Source organism: Mytilus galloprovincialis, chromosome 10, assembly GCF_965363235.1.
Source record: "Mytilus galloprovincialis chromosome 10, xbMytGall1.hap1.1, whole genome shotgun sequence".
Classification (NCBI taxonomy): Eukaryota; Metazoa; Mollusca; class Bivalvia; order Mytilida; family Mytilidae; genus Mytilus; species Mytilus galloprovincialis.
The window spans coordinates 28,304,193-28,317,343 of NC_134847.1; the positions used below are offsets into that span (position 1 = coordinate 28,304,193).

Genomic DNA, 13,151 nt, shown 5'->3' on the forward strand with positions numbered 1-13,151 from the left:
AAGAATATGCTCTACGATGCTACTGGCCACAGAAAAAAATTGTCTTTTCTGCATGGATAATTGAACTTGATATCAAAGAATACAAAACTGCCTTTTTTGTATATTAAACCACAGGCCTTGGGCATATGATACAGATATATTTTTTTCTCGTTGATTAAGATATTCAATTTTCTATATTAATAATGCATATTATATATCACTTTTGTGCATGTCTCACCTAGTTTCGAGTGATCTAAACGACTCAGAGAAAATACCCAATTTTTCTTAGTATGGATTGTAAAATTGGATATTTTCTCTGAGACACGCACAAAAGTGATACATACATGTATGTATTATAAAAATAGAAAATTGACTATTTTGATCAACAACAACAAAACATAAAAATATATATGTATCATATACTCAAGCGCCTGTGGACAAAACTACATAGCTGACATGGTTTAAATTAAGTAAGACCACCGATTTCCCGGTACCAAATCATTTGAAAAAAAACAACAACAATGTATTGCCATATGACCTTTTACATTAACTTGCATTAAGTCGTGTTCAGACAGAAAATAAAGGAATATGGGGTAAACATACACGGGAACTTATCGCACACAAAGTCAATGCATAGAAAAATACAAATGATCAATGGTCAAAATTTTTATTCCTGTTCTTCATTTTGATAGTTGCTGGAGGGTACCCAGTAATAAAAGAATCATTAATACTGTAAAAGAAGGTCAAGATGGTCCCTGGTGCCGAATTAAGCAGTACTAGTTCTTAAAGTATAATACTGCACTGTCACTATATTTAAATCTAGTCATAAAAAAAATCACCAAAGTCAGCACAATACAAGACAAGAGCAGACAGACAGACCCGGTATTAATGATTATAAGAAATACGAATTTTACTTTATCCTACATATCGGTCTTTTAATATTGCCCCTAAAACCTAAAAGTCTTAAATTATAATGAATCTATGTTTTTGCATTGAGACCAGAATATTGTCGAAAAAATAGCTAAAGATTATTTGCGTTTCAATGTAAGAAAGAGTCTGTGGAACGCTCAGAATGCACGACTTTGCGTTATTTTACTCAAAGCTTCTGGGGGCCTTGGGCGGCCCCCAGACACTTCGCCAAAATTTTTTCGCCTCGCTACCCTCGGCGAATATATTTTGCCTCATTATTAAAAGAGGCTAGTTACGGCCCTGGGATTTGGTAGGGTTCGTGTTGCTCAGTTTTAGTTATCTATGTTTTGGTTGTTTGTATACATGGTCGTGTTTTGTTGGTTGCCATTGTATTGTCAGTCAATATTGCCTCTCTTTCAACAGAAACGATCTGGAGACTTCATATTGGAGATAATGTCCTTCTTGTATTCGACATAACGGAAATGTTATTGTTCAGACGGTTATATAGTCATTTAAAATCCCCCCTGAAAAGATTCAAATACAATGTATTATGATCTAAATCAGTTATCATAGATCGATGACATTGAAATTTATATTGATAAAAGATGAAGCAAAATGGTCTTTTGCGTTACATATGCGACTCGAAAGTGATCTAAAGAAAACCAAATGTACCAATGTCTGAGACAATTTAATGTTAAAGTATTCAGCCATTTTTTGTGGAATCAGTGTTAAGAAATGTTTATAAAACCAGAAAACATTATAAACCAAATATACCAAATTATCTCCCTTGCTTCAAGCTAACGTCTATATAATTTGTTTCTAAAATCAGCACAACGTTAGCTATTATGAAAAGGTATAACTAAAACACTTAACCCGAAAGTACACCCAAAAAGTCCCATAAAACGGTCAAAATCAAACTTAGATTTTGTCAAGCAACAATACGAACGGAAACATCTTTGACTTGGTAAAATTATTTAACGAAAAATGCTTTGTGGTTAAAACCTGGTTTGATAGGTTAATGGGACAATAATTGTGATTCAGCAACCAAAAACACAATTACAGACATACAACACAACTGACTAAAACAATTTAACAATCATATAAAAAAATCTTACAAATACAGTACACATTAGGCAAAACATAAATAGAAGCTTAAGGATAAATATAATAAGTCCTTAATTTGAATTTGAGTGTATCTTGTCTCAGTTTTAAAATAAGCTATACGTCATTCATATACTATTTAGTTTAGTTTCAAAAATAAATAACTCCGTTAGATTAAGTTTCAAAATATGTGACATACATACCTTTGTTTTTATTTACATATACAAACTTAAGAACAAATGTTTTTGATTGTTAATTTTTTCCTTCCGCCACGTTTGTGTCATCTGTTCTCTTATGCCGTGTTGTTGTTTCGTAATGTTTTGCCAAGACATTTGGTCAATAATATCGCATATACTATGCGTTTTTAAAACCAACCCTACTAAATCAAATACTTTTTTGTAAGAGACATAACTTTGCAGTTTGTCAAAAAAAGATATCAATAAATCATTCTGAAAAGCTGAATGCTTATAAGTTCTGTGTATCCTTTTATGTTAACACCATAACAACTTTGATATAATTGAAAAAGAGAAAGAAGCAACAAAAATAAATAATAAACTATAATTATTAAAAGAAAAAATATGTATGGTTCACGAAGATAAGGTTTTTATCTTATTTTCATTAGAGCCATCCAGTTCTCGAAATGTTTCATAATTGTTTTTGATGTTTACTAGTCTCCATTTCAATACAATTAAGAATAACAGTACATCACAACAATGTATGTTTTTTTAATAAAAAGACATAAGCTGCACAGTTAAAGACATACATCATCGGAGTTTATATACAGGAAAAGATACAAAAAAATACAGTCATTCATATTAAAATGAAAATGTACAAATCTCCGATAACACTAAAAATATACATTTATGTACTAGTATATGCATTTTAAAAAAAATCGGTTATCTTAATAACATTGTAAAGTATAATAACGGATCGCCATGCTGTTTGTCATATTAAGAGCCTCATAGCGATACTGTATATCAATATAGATGTTATTTTGGAGCAAGGGTCTGTGCCCAACTGTCTAGTCGCTGAAATCATAAGCAATGAATAGTATTGACATGCAATTTGTGTTTGAACATACATTTTTCCCTATAATAAAGCTAAATCGGTACTTTCGAACAGTTTGCTGTTTTTTTCAAATATATTCAATTTACAACGCTGCTGATGAATCAAACATTGTCGAATTTATTGTAGATGTATTTAAATCTATTCGTTATCTGATATAAATATTTAGGCATACACGGACGAAAGGAAGCCGATAAGGGCCATTCAAAAAAAAAAATATGTCATTATTACGACATAGCATGTCGTAATTTCGACATAACATGTCGTTAGTACGACATCGCTATGTCGTAATTTCGACATGACATGTCGTTATAATGACCTCGCTTTGTCGTAATTTCGACATAACATGTCGTAATAACGACAAATAACGACATCATTTTGTGTGTCGCTTCTCTTTCTTCCCCAATAAATTAATCAACACGCCTCTGTGTCCTATAGGTACAGTGCATAGTTGCATTTGTCATCCATTCATATGACTATTCAGATTGAGTTATTTTGGGAGAAAAACGAGAAAAAAGGCATCCGGATATTGTCCCGTCATTGGGCAAAATTTTTAGTCAGATTAGACTTCCGGTTTGCGTTTTTCTGTATACTTTGAACGAATAAAGTGTATTTTCAAAATTCTGTAAAAGAGGGACGAAAGATACCAAAGGGACAGTCAAACTCATAAATCTAAAACAAACTGACAACGCCATGGCTAAAAATGAAAAAGACAAACAGAAAAACAATAGTACACATGACACAACATAGAAAACTAAAGAATAAACAACACGAACCCCACCAAAACTAGGGGTGATCTCAGGTGCTCCGGAAGGGTAAGCAGATCCTGCTCCACATGTGGCACCCGTAACGTGTAACCAGGCGTTTATATCTCAAACGTCCGTTCCAGTAAATACTTGGATCCAAGTTGTCCACAAACAATACGTCAATACCAATAACTATAACTATATATATCTATGCTATACACAATGAACCAAAATATATACACGGGCTCTTTGCCGATACAAAGTAAGTACAATGTATGAACTCTTATATATACAAGTTTATACAATATAACAGCCTGTCCTCCGAATGGGACAGTCTGTCACTTCCAGATAGTGCGGGCTGGTACAACTTGTCCTCCGAGAGGGACAGTCTATCACTACCAGACAGTGCGGGCTGGTACAACTTGTCCTCCGAGTGGGACATGTACAGTCTGCCTTGTCAACCCAATCAACTCGTTCGTTTACTTTGTACCCAGTTACAAAGTGTCCTCTAAATATTAAAGCTCTTTCAGCCCTTAATATTACCGACGTACGCTCTGTTGACTTATGACGGCTAATCGTCAGCCAACCGACAGCCTCGAATGCCGTTTCTCACTCCCTTATATACCCCAGGGCGAATATACTATTTTCTGGATAGGGGTGTTCTCTAAATGTTCCCGATACCGAACACAAGAATACCTCTCAAACACCACCATACCAATGGACCGAACCACTGACTCTCCCGCCAAACGTCTAAATCTGTCTAACTCTTTCTCTAGCGTAAACCATGCATTGCTACAGTAAGATCCTATTTATTAGTAACCTAAACGACCAATAAACATTACAATTCTATTTGCTATCATTTTCAAGTTTACTATCCACGGCGGTCAAAGAGCTTATTAAGGGTCTGTATACTATATCTATGACCACCATGGATCGATTAGAAAACTTAGAATTGAAAGTAAACACACTTTATTTATATAGTAATGAACTCGGTAATGAATGTTCATAATATACAGATAAGCGCTAAAAGTATTCATGTGAACTTTTGATACCTTTTCTGAAATTCTCCAGTCATTAAATCTTTTACAAAATTCATTGATTACAAAAAAAAAAGAAGATGTGGTATGATTGCCATGTTGACAACTCTCCACAAGAGACCAAAATTACACAGAAATTAACAACTACAGGTCACCGTACGGCCTTCAACAACGAGCAAAGCCCACACCGCATACTCAGCTTTAAAAGACCCCAAAATAACAATGTAAAACAATTCAAACAAGAAAACTAGCGGCCTTATTTATGTTCAAAAAATGAACGAAAAACAAGTATGTAACACATAAACAAACGACAACCACTGAATTACAGGCTCCTTACTTAAATGTTCATAACATACTAAATGTATGTTCATATTGAAATTGCTAGAAATTGGGAATTTTGGAAATAAAGGAGGAGGGATAAAAAAAACATTTTCCTGTCCCCAATAACCTATGACTTATGATACTTTTGCTGAAATTCTCCAGTCATTCAATATTTTACAAAATTCTTCCAACAACACTTTACATACTTTAAACTACGCTCTGAATGCCCGCGATTTAACGGGTGTGTTCTAGTATATATAAAAGAATATTTATACTGATTGGCACTTGAGAGACTAAATGACACAGAAATTAACAACTATAGGTCATCATAATGCACCCAATAATTAGAAGACTTTGAAAATCCCCCGCATAATCAGCTATAAAAGAGGGACGAAAGATACCAGAGGGAGAGTCCCCGAAATGCTGTGTGGCAGACAATATTATTAATTAATTATTAGCTCCCTTGGTAAAACTCCAAATTTCATATTTAATGTAGTTCATTGTTAAATAATTTACATGAAGCTATATATTTGTACATATTTGTTAATTGCATAGATTTTTCTATTTGAATTCATTGGTTAAAGATATTTATTTACATTAGAAAGTTTAATATTTGCATCGTCGCAAAATCTTTGGTTACCTTCTCTGGTTACCTTCTGTGAGAAAGTTATGTATATTATAGATCCCCCATTAACTTAACAATTTGTTATGGTGTGAAAAGGCTGTATAGCCAATCAAGGTCGATAGCACCTTCTGTATTGTAGAAACAAGAGATAGTAGAAATATATTGGCACTAACAATTAATCCTACCAAGGCAAGTTAAGCTTCCCACCTCCCTTTAAATAAGCGCAATATACATGGCTTCTTGTGATAAGGCTGAATAGAAGTATAGATTGCTCTAATTCTTCTTTCAAACGTTGGGCACGATGATCCTTCAACCCTTAGGATTTAAAACAGAATTTTCGAAATTTCATCCGTAAAACAAAATAAAAATGTTAGAAAACACGAACCAATATTAAAACAAATTCAATATATGTTTTAAATTATGTGTTTACAGCTCTTGATCATATACTAAGTAATATCTAGTATATTTGAGTATTAAAATAACAAAGCTATGTGAAAAACAACGGATGTCCAACTTTACATTTATGAATCAAAGCGCTGTAAGCACTGTTGGTAGTTAACCAAAAACCAAGGCAAACATAATTATGAAAACTGTTGCTTCATTGTTTTTAAAGATTTAAAAGAACAAACATTAAACATTCATATATAATTGTACATTTATGTTCATTTAATGAATTAATCATTAAGGCAAATAATTAATATTTTATCAAGGTTTTCAATAGCAACGTATATATCAAGTATATTTTTTTTCGTGGTCATGAGTCTTGAGTCAGCAGTGGTACAAATTCGCAATTATTGCAGTTCTTCTAGATGATCGTAATTGTTCTTATTAGTTGACTGTTAGTAGTTCAAGTTGACTTTACTACGAGCTTGTAAAAGTATGAATGGACTTGATTCCCTTGAAAGAAAACTGAGTTTGTGTTCTACAGTACAAAAGTTATGAGACACAAATCAGACAAAAGTTTACTACTTCAGGGATCAATGGTGAGGTCTGACTGACCTGTCCATAGTAAATGTAAATGACTCCCACCTTCACCCCAAGTCAATGATGTCTAAGTTTGGATTAAAATGACAGGTGTTAGGTCTAGCAAAGTGATATGTATATGTGACGCCTATGAGATTGATCTTGTATGTCATTCAATCTTTTTGAAATGACAAACAGGAATGAATATGGTTTAGGAGTTGGTATCTCAATCTTTTACAAGTTCTCAAAACACACACAAGAGGGTGTTGGGTGACCCTAGGGACTACCCCTATTTTTCATTTGATTTTTTATATTGTCCAATACATGAATATACATGGTTTAGGGGTGGGGATCTCGACCGTTATCAAGTTTTTAAACAGGAGGGGTGGGGGACCCCAGTGACTTCCCCTATATTTCATTTGATTTGTTATAGTGTCCCATACATGAATATATATGGTTGAGGGGTTGGGATCTCATCTGTTTCCAAGTTATCAAACAGGATTGGGTAGGGTGACCCTTAGGACTCTCCCTATATTTCATTTGATTCGTTCTTTTGTCCCATTCATGAAAATATATGGTTTAATTTAATGGTGGGGATCTCGACCGTTTCCAAGTTCTCAAACAACAGGAGGGGTGGGGTGACCGCAGCGACTCCTCCCATAATTTATTTGATTTGTTATTTAGTCCCATACATGAGTATATATATGGTTAAGGGGTAAGGATCTCGACTGTTTCCAAGTTCTCAAACAGGAGGGTGCAGTGACCCTAGGGACTCCCCCTTAATTCATTTGATTTGTTATATTGTCCAATACATGAATATATATGGTTTATGGGTGGGGATCTCAACCATTTTCAAATTCTCACACAGGAAGGGGTAGAGTGGCCCCACGAACTCCAGTTGTCGTTATTACGACATAGCTTTGTCGTTATAACGACATAGTGATGTCGTTGACATAGCGATGTCGTTATAACGACATGTCATGTCGAAATTACGACATAGCGATGTCAAAAAATTTTGAATGGCCCTTATCGGCTTCCGTAATACGGAGTACGAAATACTTATTAATACGTAAAATTGATCAATCACTATTGAGTTCAGATTATTATGTTACGAGATTCAAGAAATAAAAAGTAATAACATATTTACCTGGCAGACCTGTAGATGAAACTGTAGAAACTGATGGCAAGGCAGAGTATAAATCTAAAACAGAGAGAAGTAATTTAAAATAAACCCGGATAAAAGCTATTTTTTCAACATTAACATTAACATTTATTAATAAATTTGTTGATTAGATAAGTGTGTAATTTGTATTCCTATTTAGATATGTTGCACTGCAAATGACTTTCCAATAACATTTATATAGATTAGAGGATTCCAATTTCTATGTTCATGCTAATATGACCATGAACAAACATTTCTCTGCTCCAGTACTAGTGACAATTATTTACAAATTACACTTTAAGCATGTTAAATATATATATAAAGCCTGAAGTTTAAGGGATCAAAATGTATAACAATTGTTCGTAAACTGTTAAAGAGATTGATAGCGAAAAATGCCACGGCAACAGTAGTCTATAGATGTGTAATTCTCATTAATTCATTTAGTGAAAACAAATTCAAGTGAAAATTAAAAAAAAACCTGACAATATCACTGGAATTCAAAAAGGAACGAGACTTGCATCGTTGACTGAGTAAACATCTCCTGCATGCATTACTCCATTCAATTGTCAGTAAACTTATAGATCAGACGACTGTTCTGCGATTATAAAGAGCTAAGACCTCAAAACAAGGAACTTGTAAAAAAGCATGCATATTGCAAGCAAATCAATATCAATTTGTTATGAAGTTGCTTAAGAATAGATCTCTGTTGCAGTTGTCTGTAAAAAATATACACTCTACTCTGTGAAAAGAAGATTGTTTCTTTAATGAATCAAAAATTATATACTTACCTTTCGTGATTATACATTTTGCATAATCGGTAGAACTTGTGCAAGTCCACTCAATGCCGATTTCCTTTTCATCAAATGGGCTAATTGTAACATATATTCCTTTTGGACTCGAAGTGAATATATAGGAGCCATGTTTTGTATTTGTACAAAATGAGTTTGTGCATTCCGTTAGAGATTTCATTTCACCTGTTCTCCAAGAAGCATGATGCGAAAATGGTGAAATGGTGCAGTTGAGTGAAACTGAATTTTTGTTGCCAGTAAAGAAGATCTTTACATATGGATATCCTAAGATGAGAAATAGAAAAAATGAATTTTGAATAAAGTGTAGAGATAACTATTTTTCCATCTTCGTGTCATCATAAGAAATACTTATTGACACAAAAGGTATTTCAACTAAAAAAACAATACTTTAACATATATTCTTGCCTCGTCTTATACATTTTATTTTATCTATTTCTTCCTCTTTGACTATCAACTGTTTATCTGATATTCTATTAAAAGAGGGACGAAAGATACCAAAGGGACAGTCAAACTCATAAATCTAAAACAAACTGACAACGCCATGGCTAAAAATAAAAAAGACAAACAGAAAAACAATAGTACACACGACACAACATAGAAAACTAAAGAGTAAACAACACGAACCCCACCAAAAACTAGGGGTGATCTCAGGTGCTCCGGAAGGGTAAGCAGATCCTGCTCCACATGTGGCACCCGTCGTGTTGCTTAAGTGATTACAAATCCGGTAAATAGTCTAATTCGGTAGGTCATATTCATGAAAGGGAAGGGGATTGTAGTTACGACGTAAGGAACATATCCGATATCATTTGTGAAACGGTTATTCCATAACGGTCAACCAACTCGTGATGGCGTCCGTAAAATTTACGAAGGGATGATTTCAACTTCACCATTTGGAACTCTTGGTTTAATAGCTTCCTTGTGAGCAGCAAACCTCTATCAAGAAAATCATGATAGGAAATGCAAGCACGGGAATATCGTATCAATTGGGAGATATATACCCCGTATGCAGGTGCTGCTGGAATATTAATATAGCCATGGTAATAATGATTTAATTGTCATTGTTATTTGCGTAATTTGATGATGACGCAGCTAATACTTAATTTTTTTTCGGATTTTTCTGTTTGAATTTTTTCATATCACCCAAATTTGTACTTAACCCTGTTTTATATTCAATAAAGAATATTTATTTCTCATGTTTTACTGATCAAAGTTATTTCTCTATCAATGATAATGGTAAAGTCAATTAGTTAATGTTTGATTAAGAAGAAATCGTGATTTTTTTAAAGATTTCAATAGAACAGGTTTGAAATATATATGTGACGATGTTAACAAATTAGAGTTTGACAACAACAACAAAACAAGGTATTGCAGTTTACTTCACATTCATGATTCACAATTTAAGATAAAGCACAATCGTTATTGGTTGATGCCACAGTTATTAACACGAACTTTTATAACTAGTCTAGTAGTCCTTACTGAACGCAAACATTCACGAATGTTCACGATTTGGTCCCTTTTATGACTAGTTAGATCGTTGCAACGATGTCTAACGATTTGTTTAAGGTTTATTACGCATTATTAATAGAGATTTCCAATAAAATGACTTTACTATATACATAACCGACCTAACTCAACGTATTTCGTCCTATTGCATTGAAGCATGACGGAGGGGAGCATACACTGCATGCATGTTTAGTTCTTTGAACACGCATTGTTTGCTGGAATATACTTAAAGTACAAATCAACCCCAACTAATTTTTATTATCTTTAAATATTTTGTCATTACAACTTTGAACGATTTTATTGACACAAATATGACAATGAAATAAGATCATAATACAACGGAATGTCACTCTTGCATACAAATGGCACATCAATATAATTAATTAACCGTGCAATCGCGCTCCACCTTCAATGATGATTCTAAATTATAAATATAACCAAAAGTTGTTAATCTATAGAGAGTAAAGACTAATGAAATCTAACCCACTGTTAAAATATTTCTTTGCATTTTTTTTAAACTTCCTCAGTAAAATGCTTGAGCCACTTGACTTTCATAGCTCATAATTAACGTTTTTACACAATATTTAAATAAAGTAGCTAAAGATTATTCGCTTCTCAAAGTGTAAGACGCAATAAAAATCGTATGCTTGCACCATCTTACCCAAAAACAGATTTAATTAAGTTCTGAACATTTCAACATTTCTTCGTTGAAACCGGTTTCAAACAAATCACAAGTACGTGTTAAGATCCGACTAAATACCCATATCCCGATATCGTCAGGTTAATTTGCTAATATTATATACGTGGTCTTATGACAGTGAAATTTAGGCGGGAATCTCAATAATCACGTGATATATAATTTTTTTTTATCATTAATGAGTTTTATAGTTTAGGAATACTTTCTTAAAACTTGAGTAACGCATTTAACAATTTTAATTGGTTAGCAATAACCGGTCCCGTTACGTGCGTACGTCGTGTTAGGTACGTATGTCATTTTATTTGAAATCTCTAATATTACGAGCTTTTACGACGTATGTATGGCATAGTTTAACGATTTGTGAGAAACGTCGCAAGATACTGGTGTCACCTAACGTTACTTACTGGAAGACGTTATCCAAAATAAAAACGTTAGAATGCACGTTTCAAAATTAACGGATTTTATGAGCGAAATTTATGAACTTTAGATTCATGTTTTCTTAGATAATAAACTAAGCTTTTTATTAACAAATAAAAAATAAAAATTGAATTGAAACTATTTGTTTAATATACATTTTAATTACAAACGCAATCGATTGTTTTTAATACACTACACACTGCTAACATGGCTAATGCATTCATTTATACACTTCAGAATGTCGAGGCGAATGGACTACAATATATATAGCATGACAGTGCTAATTATAAGTTCTGTACAAATACATACAATTTACACAGAAAGCAGCGGGAACAATAGCTGTTTTCTTTTCTATGATTTTTTTTTTGTAGCGGATCGGCCTGTCGATCATTATAAATTCCGGAAAACCGCAATAATGGCAATTGACGTAAATTTTGTATATTTTGTTACGTAACATTAAAATCGCATGTGGGGACATTGTATCGGACATTATAGTTTTATCCGATATATCGTATTTTAGATTAAATTTATGAGAATTTACTATCAAAATAAAGATAACTTTTTGTACTTTTCCCCCCTATATTTTGATTTATGTAGCGAATAGCACTGTATTAAATAAACATCATGAAAAAAACAGAAAAACGTCATCCTTCGTCAATTGGGTTTGAAGGGGACAAATTGTCGGACATTGATATTCGACTCGAATAAAAAGAATTTGTTATTAAAATCCCTGATTATTGCATGAGGCGAAAGTGTGAGCTTTGTACAAAATACTAGTATAATAATTATTTACTTACGACATGGTGATTGCTCTGGTGTCCCTTTTTTATTGGTCAATTAAGAAAAAAACGATTTTTGTGCATGGGACACATAATTTGTATCATCTAGATCCTTTTTTCTCTAAATTCCGTCTTTTCAAAGAAAAAAACCGACATTACTTCATCGACCAATTATGTCGTGCTTTTTCTAGACAGACTTTTATATCGTTTGGTGGAATTTTTTATATGGTTTTTACAATATTCCGAATTTCCCAAAACTTAAAGTGTAACGCGGGACAAGGAAATTATATCAAAAAATGAAGATTTAATTGATTTTCACTTATTGAAAAATGTCTGTTACATATACAAAATTGCAATATTCTGAAAGTAGAATTTAAAAGCTTCATAATGATATATAACACTTTAGAAGATCACGTTTGATGTTTATTAATTAATGACTTTAATGTGTCTTGTCCGCGATTTCACTAAAATAACACCAGTATCGTGACGAAATGTCACGGATAAATGTATGTTCCCGCGTTTCGGAGTATAGCGGGAAAATGTTGTCTAAAAGGAACGTTATATAAGAACGGTATATTTATTGGCGGGTTTTTGTTATGTGTAGTTGTACACGTGGTTACGTGGACAAATCATTTGGATTGTGTCAATAAGTATTCTTATGTTAATGAGGTGAAAGCGGGGTTCTAATTTTCTTGTGTTTGAAAATCATTCTAGCCGCAGAATAATATTTGATATTGTATATTATTTTGATGTTTTTTCTTGTGATGGTGTTTGGCATCAATGTCCCGAGGCGTGCCTTGCATTTGCTCCGAACACAGGTTTCCATATCAATTTTCTTTATTAAAGTTTTTGATGGTTTTTCCTGGGCGACAGGTTACGTTAAAGACGGATATATATACATATATACATTACATACATTCATACAAAGAGATATGGGCTCTTATTTATTCAGAGTAAACTTTCAGATGTTTATTCTTTCTGTGTACCTCATTTGAAATGTATTTGTATTTCATATATGTCATGATTTATAATATAAAA

The 13,151-nt window shown here is 33.1% G+C and overlaps 1 long non-coding RNA gene across 1 annotated transcript in view; it reads right to left on the reverse strand.

Moving 5' to 3' along the window:
• Positions 1 to 2,747: 2,747 nt before the first annotated feature.
• Positions 2,748 to 13,151, reverse strand: part of LOC143047326 (uncharacterized) — a 184,320-nt gene continuing 173,916 nt past the window's right edge. Inside the window, exons 2-4 of the long non-coding RNA XR_012969497.1 lie at positions 8,697 to 8,981; positions 7,894 to 7,947; positions 2,748 to 3,017 (exon numbers count right to left, since the gene is read on the reverse strand). This is a non-coding gene — a long non-coding RNA (uncharacterized LOC143047326). The remainder of the gene's footprint in view (positions 3,018 to 7,893; positions 7,948 to 8,696; positions 8,982 to 13,151) is intronic.